This window comes from Petromyzon marinus, chromosome 5, assembly GCF_048934315.1.
Source record: "Petromyzon marinus isolate PM22_M1 ecotype Great Lakes invasive population chromosome 5, UKy_Petmar_22M1.pri1.0, whole genome shotgun sequence".
Taxonomy (NCBI): Eukaryota; Metazoa; Chordata; class Hyperoartia; order Petromyzontiformes; family Petromyzontidae; genus Petromyzon; species Petromyzon marinus.
Genome location: NC_133671.1, coordinates 12,192,015 through 12,210,587, shown reverse-complemented (window position 1 = coordinate 12,210,587; position 18,573 = coordinate 12,192,015).

The following is an 18,573-nucleotide window of genomic DNA, read 5'->3' as shown; positions in this document are numbered from 1 at the left end:
CAGAATCCTCGGGAAGGATCTGGGTTCGAAGCTTTCGTGACAGCAGGAATTACTCTTTTTTTTCGGTAAAGTCACGTATAAATAAGAAATAATAAAATAACATAATAGCGTATGACGTTTTGGTTGCAACACAAGCAGCCATCATCAGGTACAGAAGAGATAAATTTATGAGAGAGAGGAAACACATAACCCCAGATGTATATACAGACACCCAAGTAGGGGGGAACTAACACAGATACAACAGGGGACACAGAGAGAGAAGCATACCAAACAATCAGGGTTTAGCAAAATTTGGAAACCATATAAAGCAACACAGACTGTCGGTCAAAACACAATTAACATATAGTCTGGTTGATTACGCTATTTCAAAGATTGCTAAATTGCAAGTTAAGTATGAAATTTAAAATACAGACCGCGCACACACACATAGACATCCAAGTAGAGTGAACCAGCACAGACACGCACACAGTGAAGTCGCCTTAAATAGGCAGAGAAGGTAAGGCTGAGAGACAATGGGACAAAATTAGCATGAGGTATGCATGGAGCAAAGTGGGGCGCAGCAGCAAACACTCGGAAACACCAAGGCCCACACACAGGCAGAGACAGCACAGAGACACAAATCCAAGCCAAGACACAAAGGCAGATACACAAGCAGAGACAAACACAAAGACACAGACCTCATACCTCCCCATAGAGGTGGTTCAGACTTGATTCGAAGCTTTCGTGACTGCAGGAATTACTCTTTGTTTTTTTCAGTAAAGTCACGTATAAATAAGAAATAATAAAATAACATAATAATTTAAGGCGACTTCACTGTGTGCGTGTCTGTGCTGGTTCGCTCTACTTGGATGTCTATGTGTGTGCGCGGTCTTTATTTTAAATTGCATACTTAACTTGCAATTTAGCAATCTTTGAAATAGCGTAATCAACCAGACTATGCGTTAATTGTGTTTTGACCGACCGTCTGTGTTGCTTTATATGGTTTCCAAATTTTTGCTAAACCCTGTTTGTTTGGTATGCTTCTCTCTCTGTGTCCCCTGTTGTATCTGTGTTAGTTCCCCCCTACTTGGGTGTCTGTATATACATCTGGGGTTATGTGTTTCCTCTCTCTCGTAAATTTAGCTCTTCTGTACCTGATGATGGCTGCTTGTGTTGCAACCGAAACGTCGTACGCTATTATGTTATTTTATTATTTCTTATTCATACGTGACTTCACCGAAAAAAACAAAGAGTAAGGAACTGGGTCTCAATCACGTGACCACCCCCAGCCCTCTCGTGGGACCCCTTTGTCAACTTAACTAGTCACGTGTCCTCCCGGGTCAACCAGAGTGCCATGACCTCACATAACCTCATCCTTTGGCCGGCACCCACACACCCTCTCCTGTAGCGTGGTCCCATCTAGCGCTATTATTCAGCGCTCACCGATCCCCTCTAGGGCCAGTACTACACCCACACCATTGTGGTATCCGCGATGTCGCTACACCGCACGCCATGCCCCTCTAGGGCCGGCATTCAGCGATGTCACTACACAAGTATTAACTACAGTACGTCAGCCTTTACAGTGCACAGTGCTAAAATTCCTCCTATTTAATATATAACAAACAAAATTTTCATAGCCAAGCTCGAAGTCTAGAACAAGTGTAGAACATTTCTTTAGCGATCAAAAACATTTGGGTCCATTACCTGTAAAATGCAACAGCACATGTGTCACACACAGCAATCCTCAACCGATTCGCCATTAACCACGTGACTTGTGTACAAGTCCGGTTAATCAATAACCCTGCCAGCCACCCACACGCCCATCTCAGTTATCGCATGCTGGTGTACACACGTGCATTGATGTACTGCACAGCACATACGGACTTTTACAAAACCACACTTTACTCCTTTGCTGCACACGGAAATAATTAAAAGAGTGGTCCATTCTAGATGTGCCACAGTCGTGGGGATAAACATATTTTAAAACACAGTTGCTGGTCACAGGTCCCAGGCCTATCAAGCAAAGCAAAGCAGCTATTTTTTTTGCACTGTATGTAGCTAACCGTGCTAATCGGAGGTGTGAAATGGTACTAATGTTAGTGACAGCAAGAAGAGAGCAGATAAAATAGAACAAAGAGGGAAAAGGGGCTGGGGAAGGCTTAGAATGAGAATGTACGGAGCATGGTTGGTCAGCTTTGCCCATCAGCAGGCTATGCATGCCAACATCAGCAAACAAGCCACAATTGTTGTACAGATTTTTCAGATAACGCCATCATTCCACGAAAGCGTGAAAACCAATTTCATTTTATTTGGCTCAGATTCCGAAAACTTGTGGAGAAATTGCACGCAAAATATACATCACAAAATATACAGGGTGTTTTAAAATAATGCACCCGATTTGAAATCGCTATATCTGCAACCACGAACCGCCCATGAATGAAACTCTTACCACTTGAAAGGGCAGGGCATACAGTTTCAAATGATTACCGCTAGATGCCTCTCCCAGCGCACAAACAGCCTCTAGCCTCAGTCATTAGTAAGACACACTGCCTCAACGTTGGATAGTTTGCACGGGACCCCAAGAATTGGCGCTACACTGTTGGCCCCCAAGTTCCCCAGACATCACACCCTGCGATTTTTTTCTGGTGGGGATACGTCAAAGACTGTGTTTTGTGCCACCATTAGCGACTAATCTGGATGACCTCAAAAACCGAATCACTGCGCGGTGACTTCAGTGGAAGAAGACACTTTGAGAGGCGTTTGGGACGAATTCAACTATCGTCTCGACGTTGTCCGTACAGCAGGTGGAAAGCACATAGAGCATTTATAAAATGGTTAGTTAAACAAGATAAATCATTAAACCGTTTGTAACTTTTTGTGTAATTGTAACACGCCATCGTGAAATATACTGCTTTGAATTTGGTTCCATATTTTTTAAACACCCCGTATTATACCCCAGGAAACTAATAATTTGTCAAAGGAAGAAGTGGAGGTTTTAGATGTCACATCTGAATAAGCAATCCATGTCCCTTTTGCAATATAAAAAAGGGACAGCTTCCAGACAAGATGGATAACTGTGGATACAATTCAAGCAGTGGAGCAAGATGTTCAAAAACAACTTGCAGACCTATTTACAAAATCTTTCTAAATACATAAAATACCTCGAGTGTGGGTCGATGTGGTGATTGTCCTTGTATATGAAAAGTGAGGCAATACTGATTGAAGAATTACGGACACACATGTATATTAATTGTCCTCGTAGATCACAGACAACGGAATGATGAACAATGTCTCGGCTAATCAACCATATAAGCAAGCTATATGTGTAGTGACATCGCGGGATGTCACTGTGTAATGCCAGACCTAGAGAGGCACGGCATGCGATGTATTGACATCAAGGACACCACTTGGATGTGGGTGCAGTACCGGCCCTAGATTGCCTCTGTGTCGCCTTGACACAGACAGAGAGGCATTGGGTCTCTCTCTGTGTGTCTGTGTTGTCTCTCGCTGCTTGTGTGTCTGCATGTGTGTCTCCATCTCTGTGTTTTGTTTATCTCTCAAATTTAGTTCTATTATTTAATTTATTTTCTTTCTACGTGACTTTACCGAAAGAACCAAAGAGTAAGTTCCAGGTATTTTACCATCACAGAGTATACTGGTGTATGAACATCTCTAAAAAGAGACAAACAGAAAATTAAGTGTACCTTTTTCCACCATAAAAAATTGCAATGGACTTATTGGAATATATATTTTGGAATATTAATGTAATTTAATATTTTGCTTTCCTGTTTACATGTTGTGATTATATATGTGCACATTGTTTAATTTATACTGCATTTACACATCAGTCTTGATTTTAAGCTTTCGTGACTGCAGGAATCCATACTCTTCGGTTCTTTCGGTAAAGTCATGTAGCTATAAATCAAATAAATCATGACGTTTCGGGCGCAACACAAGCGTCCGTCATCAGGTGTGAAAGCATGATCTGCTGCTGAGGCAGACTGTTTTAAAAGGTTTGAAATGGTTGTAGCCCAAGGGTCATACAGAAGTGGGCGGGGCTAGTGATGTTAATGTGAGAAATTAGCATGTAACTGGAAGTTCGTAGAACGGCCTCCTCGACGACGGCACGGAAGTGGCTATTTTATGTGAGATCGAAAAATGGCCTCCACGAGGCAAGAGAGAGTACATTCCAAAGGACATGTGAGCATGAGTTTGCAATCCAAAGGCATGAGAGTACAATGCAAAAGACATATGAGCATGAGAAATCTAAGAGAGAGGCATAGAGCGAGGGAGATAGAGAGACAGAGAGAGTCGGGAATAACAGCCAACATAGGTAGGTAGGATGGAAACATCACAGTCAGTTAATACTTTACCTGGTTAATAACGTATTAATGTGGAAGCCATTCTGGTTAATAACGTATTTGACTAAATTTGTTTTCTCGAACTTCCTATTTCTCTCTCTAAATTTTGCCATGCTAGTTTATTTATAAATTCATTGTCTCTCCTCCGGCCGCTATGGGCAGGAATTCCATACAACTCTCTCATTGTTCTCTACCCCAATCCCCCCCTCTCTCTGCTCCACCCTCCCCCTCTCTCTGTACAGTAGAACCTCGGAGATCGAACGCACCAGAACTCAAACAAATCGGTGTTCGAACGATATTTCCGAACATTTTTTGCCCCGGAAACCGAACGAAATTCGGAGGTCGAATGGGCAATTGCGACTTGAAAGAGCCTGTACGGTTGAGACGCGTATGGCCAGCATGCATGACGCTGGCCCAGACCAAGGGGACTCCCCTTCCAAACAATAATACCACCACCTCCTCACCATCTTCCACTCAAGCCATCAACTCTCCTTACTACAGGTCAAGTGAAGTTCAATGTTAATTTATTTCATTTATTCCATATATTTATTCCATTTATTTATTGTGTTTCTTGTTTAATCGTATGATTTTATGCATGTCATTACTGTAAACATCGTGTAAAAATGCTTTATAATGAGATATTTCTTGTGTCTGGAACCAATGAATGTCATTTACATTAATTCTTATGGGGAAAATTAATTTGGTGTTCGAACAAATCGGTGTTCGAATGGCCTTCTGGAACGAATTAGGTTCAATCTCTGGGGTACCACTTTATTTAAGGCCTCGACACAGAGGCATTGTCTTTCTGTTTGTCTATATGTGTGTCTCTCTCTGTGTGTCCCTGTGTGTGTCTCTCTTTGCTTGTGTGTCTCTCTATGTGTCTCCGTGTCTGTGTTTTGTTTCTCTCTCAAATGTAGCAATATTTGAAGGAACGTAATCAACCAGGTAGGGTATTGACTGTTGTGTTAGCTGACTCTCTGTGTTGTATTGCATTATATTTCTAAGTTTACTATGTTTGTTTTCTCATTCATTCTTACCTGATGATGGTTGCTTGTGTTGCAATCGAAACGTCGTATTCTATTATTATTACATTTATTTTCTTTCTACGTGACTTTACCAAAATAACCAAAGAGTAATTCCTGCAGTCACAAAAGCTTCGAATCTAGTTTGAACCACTTCTAAGTGGAGGATTTCCTCACAACTCACACTTACCTTCTAATTTAGCAGTCTTTGGGAGAACGTAATCAACCAGGCTACGTGTTAACTGTGTGTTAACCGACTCTCTGTGTTGCTTTGCATTACACTTCCAAATTTTACTAAATTTGTTTTCTCATACTTCCTATTTCTCTTCTAGATTTGAAGCTTTCGTGACTGCAAAGATTCATACTTTTTGTTTTTTTCAGTAAAGTCACGTAGGTAAAATAAAATAAATGAAAACAACTAAATTAAATCACGACGTTTTGGAGGCAACACAAGCTTCCGTCTTCAGGTGGAACAGACACAGCAAAATTAGCTGTATCAAGTGAACAGCTCTGGGACACACGATATTATATACAGGTTAAGGGGGTGGAGGAGCCAGGAAGGGACGTGGGTGGGGAGGGGGGTCTAAGTTAAGCCGCCTTTTGTTATTCTGCAGGGGGTTCTGGGGGAGGCGGTGGTGTACTTGCACGTAAAACCACCTTTTGTTATGCTGCAGGGGGTTCGGGGAGGGTGATGGCGTGCTGCACGAGAGCGAGTACAATCCTGGTAAAAATGGAAATGGCTGTATAATTATAAGCCAGCTAAAGTTTGACTTGGTTGATGACATCTTTCCAAAAGTTGCTCAATTTAAAACCATCCTCTTGGTTGAAGTTGTGTCTATGTTTGTATATCTGGATGGCTTCATGGACAAATCTTTGGTAATAATCGGGAGGTTTGCATAGTACTTTGGTATCGGAGAAAATAATGTCATGAGAACCCGCTGTGTTGAAACAATGATCAGCCACGGCCGAAGAATTCGTTCTGCCGTGTTTCAAATCAGATTTTTGCTCGCGAATTTGGTCAGAAATATATCGTTTCGTCTCCCCGATATAGCAGTCACCACAGGTACAACTCAATTTGTAAACACCGGGGTACTGTAAGTCAGGAATGACATCCTTTACAGATGGGATCAGATCACGGATTTTGTGTACTGTATTGAACCGGACCTGGATCTTGTGTTTGTTTAGAATTTTGGAAATCTTTTTGGTAATGCCTGCTATGTATGGCAGTGTGATGGTTTTGATCAGAGTATCAGGTGGTTGTTTCTGTATGGTGGGAGAAACAGCTTGGCGGATAGTACGGTCAGAGTATCCGTTCATCTTGAGGGCCAGATGTACATGTTTTAATTCACTGGCCAGGTGGTGTAGGTCAGAAATGCAATGAGCCATATGGTACAATGTTTTGATGAGAGAATTCTTTTGAGCCGGGTGGTGGTGGGAATCAGGCTTCAAGTATGAATCTGTGTGGGTGGACTTCCTGTAAACAGAATGTCCCAAAGAGCCATCAGTCCTCTCAAACAAAACATCTAATAATGGCAGCTTGCCATCTTTCTCCACTTCCATGGTGAATTTGATGGACGGGTGTCTGGAATTTATGTGGTCTAGGAAATGGTTCAAAGCTGGGAGGCCATGTGACCAAATGACGAAAGTGTCATCCACATATCTCTTCTACAGGGAAGGACGAAGGGTGGATGTCTGGATGGCGTCTGATTCAAAATTTCTCCATGAAAACATTGGCTATCACTGTTGACAAGATGGAACCCATAGGGGTACCCTCATTTTGTTTGTAGAAGGTACCATTCCAGGTAAAGTAAGTGTTGGGGAGGCAGTGCCTAACCAGCGCAGGCACATCAGGGTTCAGTCCATGTTGGACCAAATCTTCAATTATTGTTATGGTGGCAGGCACTGGGACCTTGGTGAACAGAGACACCACATCAAAGCTGATGAGGATATCGTCAGGAGATAGTACAGTGTCCTTGCCCATAGAAACCAATTGGGTTAAGTTAAGTACTACTGAGGTGGTCTTGCCAGTGAAGGGAAGCAGAGTATCCGATAAAAAAAAAACGGGCGAGCTTGTAGGTAGGGGAGTTGATCGTGAACACAATGGGTAGTAGTGGGGTATCTTCTTTATGGATCTTGGGAAGACCATAGAATCTGGGAGGTCTTGCAGCCGTGGGTTTTTGGGAGGGACGTTTGGTTGGTTCGATTAGGGAAGTCGAACTAGTGATGATCTTGTTGGTTTGTATCGTTAGGCTGTTAGTAGGATCACTTTTAATTTTTGAGTAACTCCCGTCATTGAGTAGGTCCTGGATTTTGTTGTTGTATGAGTTTTTATCCATAATGACAGTGGCATTGTCCATGTCGACCGAGAGGATGACTATATCATCCCTCTTTTTTAAATTCGCGAGTTCAGAGCGTTCGTTTTTGCTAATGTTGCTAATGGGTTTCTTAGAATTCTTAAGAATAGTGGCTATTTCAGCTCTCGCAACGTCTGCTTGGATGTGTCCTATGCCTTTGAGGGCTACATCGACCTGAGAGATGATATCCTCTACTGTTATATGTTTAGGGGTGACAGCGAAATTTAGCCCTTTAATCAGTACCGTTTTTAGATTGTCCGAGATCGGGATGTTACTCTGATTAATAACGATTTTGTTAACGACCAGTTTTGTGATGTGTGGTTCTGGCCATTTCTCTCTATAAATTTTGCCGTGCTTGTTTGTTTACAAGTCCATTGTCTCTCCTCTGGCTGCTATGGGCAGGAATTCCACACAACTCTCTCATTGTTCTCTACCCCAATTCCCATCCTCTCTGTCTGCTCCACCCCCCCCCCCTCTTTATTTAAGGCCTCGACACAGAGGTGTTGTCTTTCTGTTTGTCTATGTGTGTCTTTCTCTGTCTTTGTGTGTGTCTCTCTCTGCTTATGTGTCTGTCTATGTGTCTCTTTGTCTGTGTTTTGTCTCTCTCATATTTATAAATATTTGGATGAACGTAATCAACCTGGTAGGGTGTTGACTGTTGTGTTAGCTGACTCTCTGCGTTCTACTGCATTATATTCAAAAGTTTACTATGTTTGTTTTTTCATTCATTCCTACCTGATGATGGTTGCTTGTGTTGCAATCGAAGCGTCGTATTCTATTCTTATTTAATTTATTTTATTTCTATGTGACTTTACTGAAAGAACCAAAGAGTAATTACTGCAGTCACAAAAGCTTCAAATCTAGTTTGAACCACCTCTACGGGGAGGCTTTCCTCACAACTCACACTTAACTTCTAATTTAGCAATCTTTGGGAGAATGTAATCAACCAGGTTATGCGTTAACTGTGTGTTAACCGACGCTGTGTTGCATTGCATTACATTTACTAATTTTACTAAGTTTGTGTTCTCAAACTTCCTATTTCTCTCTCTAAATTTTGCCGTGGTTCTCTGTGTTAAATGCGTGTTAACCGACTCTCTGTGTTGCATTGCATTACACTTCCTAATTTTACTAAATTTGTCTTCTCAAACTTCCCATTTCTCTCTCTAAATTTTGCCGTGCTTGTTTGTTTACAAGTCCATTGTCTCTCCTCCGGTCGCTATGGGCAGGAATTCCACAAAACTCTCTCATTGTTATTCTTGGTTCTTTCGGTAAAGTCACGTAGAACGGAAACAATTATATAATAAAAATATAAAACAATTAAATTCTCACAACGTTTCGACTGCAACAAGAAAATTTGAAATTTTCTTGCTGTGGTTTTCACACCTGATGATGATTGCTTATGTTGCAGTCGAAACGTCGTGATAATTGTATTGTTTTATATTTTTATTATTTTATTGTTTCCCTTCTACGTGACTTTACCGAAAGAACCAAGGGTATGAATCCCTGCAGTCCGAAAGCTTTACATCAAAATTTATCTCATTGTCCTCTACCCCAATCCTCCCCCCCTCTCTCTCTGCCCCCCCCCCTCCTCTCTCTCTCCATTTAAGGCCTCGACACAGAGGTGTTGTCTTTCTGTTTGCTATGTGTGTGTCTGTCTCTGCTTGTGTATCTGTGTCTCCGTGTCTGTTTTGTCTCTCTCAATTTTAGCAATTTTTGGAAGAATGTAATAAACCAGGTAGGGTGTTGACTTGTGTTAGCTGACTCTATGCGTTGTATTGCATTATATTTCTAAGTTTACGATGTTTGTTTTCTCATTCATTCTCACCTGATGATGGTTGCTTGTGTTGCAATCGAAACGTCGTATTCTATTATTATTTAATTTATTTTCTTTCTACGTGACTTTACCGAAAGAACCAAAGAGTAATTCCTGCAGTCACGAAAGCTTCGAATCTAGATTGATAACATTATATAATGTCTTTCCAGAATTGCTCGTAAAGGCAGCTCAATATATTAAAGAGTAGCTGAGACAATTATTTTACCATGTACAATATTGTGAAACACGACGTTCTGTCAAAGAATGCACAGATGGTACCTAGTTTGATAGAGGTCAGAGTAAATTTTTTAATAATTTTAATTCAAATTTCCCGAGCTATTAAATGTGTTTTTTTAAGCCACCAAGTAATATTGTGTTTATTTCACCAAAATTTTCAAATTAGTTTTTTTTAATTCTCGTAGCATATTAAGGACACCATTGTGTTTCATGACAATTTCATGAGCTTTTGTGAAATTACAATTTTGTAATGAAACCATTATTAAGAAAAAATAATGTGAAAACATTATTATTCCTTGACCTAAGCACGCACATGGCAATTTAGATAGTTAAAATGGAAAATATTTGGATTAATCATGACTATCAGCCAGGGAGGAATTATTTATTTATCAACTAATTGAACGAATTAACGTTTATATCTCCTTATTGGAGTTTTCTGTAAATGGATAGCAGCGTAAAAGCATGTCAACTTTTCAACGTAATAATTTATTTTTGACAGTCATGCTAATTCCTTTCAGAAATTATACCAATTTGGAATATATGTATAAACGTGACAATGATGTCTTATTTCAGCTTGAGAGCCTCTAGAATCTATTTAATGTTTTTGTATTTCAAGACTGAGCCTATTAAGCTTTTATTGTTTATTTCTTTCCCAAATGTGTTCCAATTCAGATATCAGCGTCATGTCATAAGACAAATATATGTCTAAATGATAGAGTAGTGCACCCCAGGTGTTGGAAAATGGCTGCGCAAAATATATTGAATGGAACTTTCCCCCCCAAAAACTGTTCAAATTACCTTTTTATGCTTAAACAATACATTCTATTAGATTTTCAGGTGACATTTAAAGGAATTAATTTAATTCTAAGAGGTGCAATTTTAGCCAAATTAAGTGCAAGATATAACTACATGATTTTGTTTTGTAGAGACATTGGTGACCAGGCGGAGACCATCAAATTGCTTCTAGACTTGACAACCGCGTCAAATAATGGGTGGGTGACCACATCCGATTCAAACCCAGGACTTAAGCAGCGTAGCCTCAACGCTCTGACCTCAGAGCCACCTGGCCACTTCAGTATGTTTCATTTGAATGGGGGACACCTCCTGTGAAAGGATCAGCTTTCAGCATGAGGTCACCTGGGTATTGCGATTAAAAGCATGGGGTAATTCTTCTTTGGTTATTTCGGTTAAGTCATGTAGAATGAGAATAAAATAATAAATTGATAAAATAAAATAACACAATAAAATTCTCACGACGTTTCGGCCACAACACAAGCGGCCTTCATCAGGTGAAGGGACGAGACTGTCTGGAGGACAGCGCTGGAGCGAACAAAGCCACGCTCAGATCGCGACCTTTAAGCCTCTCTCGAGGCATCTCAAGATGCAGTCACCTGGTATACACACATTGCGAATGTTTTATTTATGTTGTTCTCATGCACAGCTAGGACGATGCCAAGTATGCTCACCTTAACTTTCCTTTTAACTCATTAAATATAACTGCCATAAACACATTATAATGTTCGTGCATGAAGCTCACGCTGAATGGTAATTGCTGAGCTTAAAATATTGAGTTTAGGAAGTAAATAGAAAGGGAAACTTTCCTTTTAGTCCTGCTGCTTATCCCCTTTATACGTTCATCTTGGTAAGCCCATTTAGTTTATGGTGGATATGTAACCATACTCAAAAAGTGGAATGTAATGGTTTATGCATTTGATTTCTAAATGTGAAATATTGTGGTTCATTGATATTCTGGCATAGACTGCTGAATATCTGTAGGTCAATGTAATATTGTATATTACTTTCTGGAAGACCGGTGCTTAGCCAAATTAATACCTTTCGACAGCAAAGTCAGCAGGTCCTTTCTTAATTTAATGTTGTAAATGTGTAGTGACATCGCGCGATGTCACTGTGCAGTGCCGGCCCTAGAGAGGCACGGCGTTCGGTGTCACGACATTGCGGATGCCACTATGGTGTGGGTGAAGTACTGGCCCTAGAGGGGCCCGGTGAGGACTGATTGATAGCACTAGATGGTACCACGCTTGGCGTGCAGTGCCAACCCTACAGGACAGGGTGTGGGAGTGCCGGCCGTAGGATGAGCTTACTCTGGTTGACCCGAGAGGACACGTGACCAGTTTAGTCTACAAAGGAACCCCAAGTGGGCGAAGGGGGGTCACTTGGTTAGGATCCAGATCCTGCCCGAGGATTCTGGAAGGTGGTCGTGGCCAAGCGTGGAGCCACACATGCTGCAGAGAATATAAGCGAGGTCCCCAGAGGGACCGGCGTTATTGTTCATCCTGGAAGAAAACTTCGTCTACGTTCTATGTTCTATGTTCTCCGTTCAACGAGTCTCCAACACTTGGAACTGGACCCGAGTTGTTGGTCCTGGTCCGTAGTAGCTAGTTACGTTGTAACTAGTGTAGTTAGCCTGGTCTTCACCACCATAGGTTGCTATTCTGTTAAGGGGATGTTACCCCGTGTGTTGGAGTTAAATAAATGTGTTGCCTCCAAGTCTACGTCTGCAACTCAGTTGAACTCACTACAAATGTAACAATATTTAATGATCTAAATGCAGGATAGTTCATAAACACATCTTGCCATGCATCATTAATCACTTATTTTGTGTTGAAATATATTGCGTAATTTGCTATACAAGTTATCGGCTGAGAATTAGATTAAAAACTGGAAAATTAAGTTGTCATGTTTCTAATCTTATGGTCGTAACTACTGTAGCCAAAATGAGCAGTTACCACCCGTCGTTGAGGCAGCTAATGAATCATCATCATAAACCTGCCTCTCATAAACCATAGTTCTTCAAAGGTGTGAAATTTATTAACCTAAATTATTTCGATTTGTTTCGGTGCATTATTTTGAATTTAAATCAACGAGGATGTTGTACATCTTTTTCAACACATTACAATAGTGTTAAAAGCGTTGAGGAATTATGAAATATGGATTTGTGTGCAAATACCCAACATCACTTTGGGCAACTGTTGCAAAAGTAAGCAGTAGTCAGTCTGTTAAAAACATCAAAATATTCTTCATATCTTGAAAAAAACGGTGAGGTCATGCTCAGTAGGTTCAAAAACAACATGAAGCACGTGCAGTTGTGGTTGTTAAAGGCACTTGGGCAAGCACGCTGTGTTGCAAACGTCAGATGCGCTCAATCAAGTGCAGTGCTCTTCCTCAAATAGGTCAAGAACAGCTGCCAAACCCTCTGATTAGATTCTGATTGATATATCTTGGTTTAAAATGATTGTGTAAAGCACACCAAAAGTGTTCCTTTTTATTCAGGACACATTCTAGCAGACCAAACCCCATTTCAAAAGCATCTTTTTTTAAAGTAAATGTATAAATCAGTAATATCTATCTCATGCACTCTATATAGTTTAACTATTATATTTTCTCATAGTATACATCGTCTCTGCTATTCCTCATCGTATCTACCAATGCCTCGTTAAATGGGGGGGGGGGGGGGGGGGGTGGTGGGGAAGGGAGTGAGTTCTGGTATTATTGGAGCTGTCGACGATTCAGCTAGTTCTTCAAGCTCTTCAGGTGTTTCTGAGGGGAGCTAAGTTTCACCTGGCGTTGGATAATGTGTCGGTGTTGGTGGCTTACACCCACTAGAGTTCCCAAGGTGGGACCATCTGACGGCAGAGGCCTATCTGTTTGCTGTCATGGATGGGGCTTCACCTGTCCACCAGTCATCCACACCAGGGTTATGAACTGCAAAGCGAATGAGCTTAGTTGACAGATTGCTTCTTATTATTGGTTCTTTCGGTAAAGTCACGTTGAAGGGAAACAATAAAATAATAAAATATATATAAACCAAAAAAATTATCACGACGTTTCGACTGTAACACAAACAGTCATCATCAGGTGTGAAAACCAACGGCAAGAACATTTGAAAGAAGTGGCGGTTTGTATTTATTTATTTTTAAACGTTAGCACCACGGATAGTGATTTGACAGTTTGTTTAGAAGGACGAGTCTATCTATGTTCGGAAAAGAGGAGGGGGGAGACGAAAAATTCATGGATGGTGTCTGAAAGCCATCGTAAGCGTGAACAATCAATTAAGACCCGAAATGGTTTATCAAATCCTTCGAATGATTGCTAAGCCAGAATCCATCTTCTCGGTTGAAATTGTCTCTGTGTTTGTATATGTGGATAGCCTCATGAACGAATCTTTCATGGTAGCCAGATGGCTTGCAAAGAACCTCTGTCTTATCCAAGAATCTTTCATGGTAGCCAGATGGCTTGCAAAGAACCTCTGTATTGGAGAAGTCAATGTCATGTGAGCCTACTAAATTATAACAGTGATCTGCCACGGCCGAGGTGTTGGTCCTACCGTGTATAAGGCAAGAGAGAGTGCATAAATTAAAAAAGAGGGATGACATTTTAATCCTCTCAGCCGACAAGGCGAATGCTACTGTCATCATGGATAAAATAGAATATAACAGCAAAATTAAATAATTACTTGACGATGGCAGCTATACAAAAATAAAAAGAGATCCCACCAACAGCCTCGTCACACAAACCAACAAAATAATTTCTGATTCAACCGCATTAATTGATCAATCTAAACAGTTTTCGTTGAAACCTTCTGCAGCCAGGCCACCAAGATTATATGGCTTACCAAAAATACATAAAGTAGATACACCCCTTCGTCCCATAGTCTCTACTATCAACTCCCCCACCTACAAACTGGCTCGTTTTCTGTCTGAAATCCTGCGGCCTTTCACTGGAAAAAACACCTCTGCGGTACAAAATTCTACTCACCTGGTATCGACAATCAAGGGTATTTCCCTGTCCCCAGACGACCTGCTTGTCAGTTTTTATGTAGTTTCCTTTTTCACCAAAGTTCCTGTACCTGACACTATCGCAATCATTGAAGACTTGGTTCATCAAGGATTAAACACTGAGGTACCCCCCCCCCCCCCTGGTGAGACACTGCTTAACCAATACATACTTCACTTGGAATGGAACTTTCTCCAAACAAACTGAGGGCACCCCAATGGGCTCCTCCCTTATCCGGTTATAGCCAATATTTTCATGGAGAAATTTGAGACTGACGCCATCCGGATTGCCACTCTGCGCCCAACCTTATGGAAGAGGTACATGGATGACACTTTTGTCATCTGGCCACATGTCCTGCCTGCTCTAGTCCAATTCTTCGACCACATCAATTCCATACACCCAGCCATCAGATTTACCATGGAAGTCGAAAAAGATGGCAAGCTACCTTTTTTGGATGTCCTAATAAAAAAGACCTGATGGTTCAATGAGCCACTCTGTCTATAGGAAAGCTACCCATACGGATGCTTATCTGAAACCGGATTCCCACCACCATCCATCACAGAAGAATTCTCTCATCAAGACTCTGCACCATAGAGCCCAATGCATATCCGACCAGGGACACATAGGCAGTGAACTCAAGCACGTACACCAAGCTCTTAAGGCTAATGGTTACTCCGACTATACAATCCGCAAAGCTATCACTCAAACCATGAAGAAGGACCCTCTTGAGGAGCCTTTCAAAACCATCACTTTACTCTACATTGCGGGGATCACAAAAAAAGATCTCCAAAATCTTGAATAAACACAAGAACTAGGTCCGTTTCAACACATTACATAAAATCCGTGATCTGTTTCCGTCTGTAAAAGATGTCATTCCAGACATACAGTACCCTGGTGTCTACAAACTAAGTTGCCTCTGTGGTAGTAGTTACATTGGAGAAACCAAACGACATGTCTCGGACCTCATTCGTGAACACAAAGCAGACCTTAAACACAGTAGGACCAACACCTCGGCCGTGGCAGATCACTGTTATAATTCAGTAGGCTCACATGACATTGACTTCTCCAAGACAGAGGTTTTTTGCAAGCCATCTGGCTACCATGAGAGATTCGTTCATGAGGCTATCCACATATACAAACACAGAAACAATTTCAACTGAGAAGATGGATTCTGGCTTAGCAATCATTGGAAGGATTTGATAAACCATTCTGGGTCTTAATTGATTGTTCATGCTTACAGTGGCTTTCAGACAGCATACATACATTTTTCGTCTCCCCCCTTCCTCTTTTCCGAACATAGATAGACTCGTCCTTCTAAACAAACTGTCAAATCGCTATCTGTGGTGCAAACGTTTAAAAATAAATAAATACAAACCGCCACTTCGTTCAAATGTACTTGCCGTTGGTTTTCACACCTGATGATGACTGTTTGTGTTACAGTCGAAACGTCGTGAGAATTTTATTGTTTTATATATATTTTATTATTTTATTGTTTCCCTTCAACGTGACTTTACCGAAAGAACCAAGAATATGAATCACTGCAGTCATGAAAGCTTTAAATCAAAAGATTGCTTCTTCTTGATCGGTCACCCTAAAGTATTCAAGGAGATAGGGAGGATGTTAAATTTCCCATTGATTGATCCCTTTGCGTTGCTGACAAGATTGTTGGGTAATAGACAATATATGTTCTAATATTTTTTTTCCATGATACGCATTTGTTTTAATGGGTAAGAAACTATGAGAACGTATATCACAAATGGTTGGGATGCGATTTTTCTCAATGCCAGCTTTGGAAAAGTGCAGAGTAGATTTGGGCATATCTGAGATATTTAAATTTGTCGTGCCTACTTGAGCCACGGAATAGATTTGCAATGAATAACCTTCTCTACTCTTTGGTTCATTCGGTAAAGTCACGTAGGCATCAAACAAAATAAATCACGACGTTTCGGGCGCAACACAAGCGTCCGTCATCAGTTGTGAAAGCATGATCTGCTGCTGAGGCAGACTGTTTTAAAAGGTTTGAAATGGTTGTAGCCCAAGGGTCATAAAGAAGTGGGTGGGGCAGTGATGTTAATGTGAGAAATTAGCATTTAACTGTAAAAACGGAGAGTGCCCTCCTTGACGAGGGCACGGAAGTGGCTATGTTAATGTGAGATATTAGCATGTTAATGTAAGATCGAAGAATGGCCTCCACGAGGCAAGAGAGAGTGCAACCCAAAGGACATGTGAGCATGAGAGTTCAATCCAAAGGACATGTGAGCATGAGAGTGCAATCCAAAGGCATGAGAGTGCAATGCAAAGGACATGTGAGCATGAGAAATCTTAGAGAGATGCATAGAGAGAGAGAGAGAAACAGAGAGTCTGAAATAACAGCCGACATAGGCATATATGTTGTATGCAATAGAATCATGTGATTCCTGCAGCCAGTAGGCCGCTGTTCACCACACTATCTTAAGAAAATAGTAATATTCTTGAAATTGAATGGCAATCCTGAATCACAACACATCGTATAATTGCTTGCTTGATTGGGAAGAGCATGAACTCCATTTGCTTACCCAAAGCCAATGATAGCAAAGATGGTAAAAAAAAATCATCATATTAATAATACAAGTAATTTACAGCCCTTTGTCAATCCACTGCTGTATACTAGCTTTAATTTTAACTTTCAGTTATAGGTATTCTTTGCAATACATCATCATGCTGCTAAGTCTGGGTCGGTGACTCCAATGTATCCTGAAAGCCCCTTCTGAATGGCGCACTAGCTAAATTGAAAAAATAAGGAGAAAGTGTGGTAGTGCATATATTTTTAAATATCACATTTAATATCCCATTCCTATTTAAAAAAATAGACCCCTGATGGACAGAATCCAATTCACAATACAAGGCCGTTAAAATGACTTTCCAGATGTATTATGGTTCATCTAACTGTTCAGTAATTCAAAACAAAGAATGCAACATTTCACCATATATACATAACACAGTTTGAAGCTATATGCAGCCATGAATAAATCTATTTATAAGTTTTAAAAAATTCCAGAAAATCTAGATATGAAAGCCTGCTGTTATGCAAACCAAATTATGCATATTCTCAGATGAATGGGAATTGGATATAATGCATTAAGGCTTACTGTGCCCTGCATATTCTGAATAGCTTACCCTGTTGGGCACACTTTAGAAACATTAGGATTGACTTGTAATTGCAAAAACGTTACAAGTTGAGTGGCAATGTGAGTAACATATTATTCACGTAGCGTACCCCCGGTGCTAGATAAAAACTGCTACGGTATGAGGAAAAACTGTTTAAATTGTCAAAAAACAGACGCGGACTCTTTTAACAACAGAGTGATGCTGCAGATACAATTTCATCCTGGAATTAGTTTTTTTTTTTTTACAAATGGAATAGCTTGTTATTTTGATTAGGACAACACCAAATAAAATCAGACTTACAAATATTTGATAAAAATAGGAAGGCCACGTTGTGGAAGTAATAAATGTGTAACTCAGAGCATACTGATAAGAACATGCTTGTTATGGGACACAATACTGAGCACACGTCATCTATTACTGAGGAAATTGGGAGCAGTGACAAGTGTCAAATCGAGACGTAGATTGTGCCTGAAATTATAGTGCTGTCTCATTCAAGTTTCAACAGGGATTTCCTTCTATGCTGCACAATAACTTCTGGAAATTACATTTTATAGCAATATGTGTGGCCTGGAATGATAACATTTTCTTGCTGTTGATGTGTTTGTTTAATCTATGTTATGCAGAAAATCAGGCTTTTAGTTTGCTACTTTAGTTTTTGGTTTAGCTTTGTCTTTCTTGTATTGTGTTTTAAAGTTGAAGTGTAATTTATTTGGTGAGTTTTATAACTTTAGTCACTTTAAACGTTGTTTTTATCTTTCAGCTTTATCCAACTCATATGCAATTTCAGCAACATGTTAGCTTGACAAATTATTGTTATTTTCATTCGTGTGCATGTAATGCTCACTTACCAAATCACTGATTTTTTT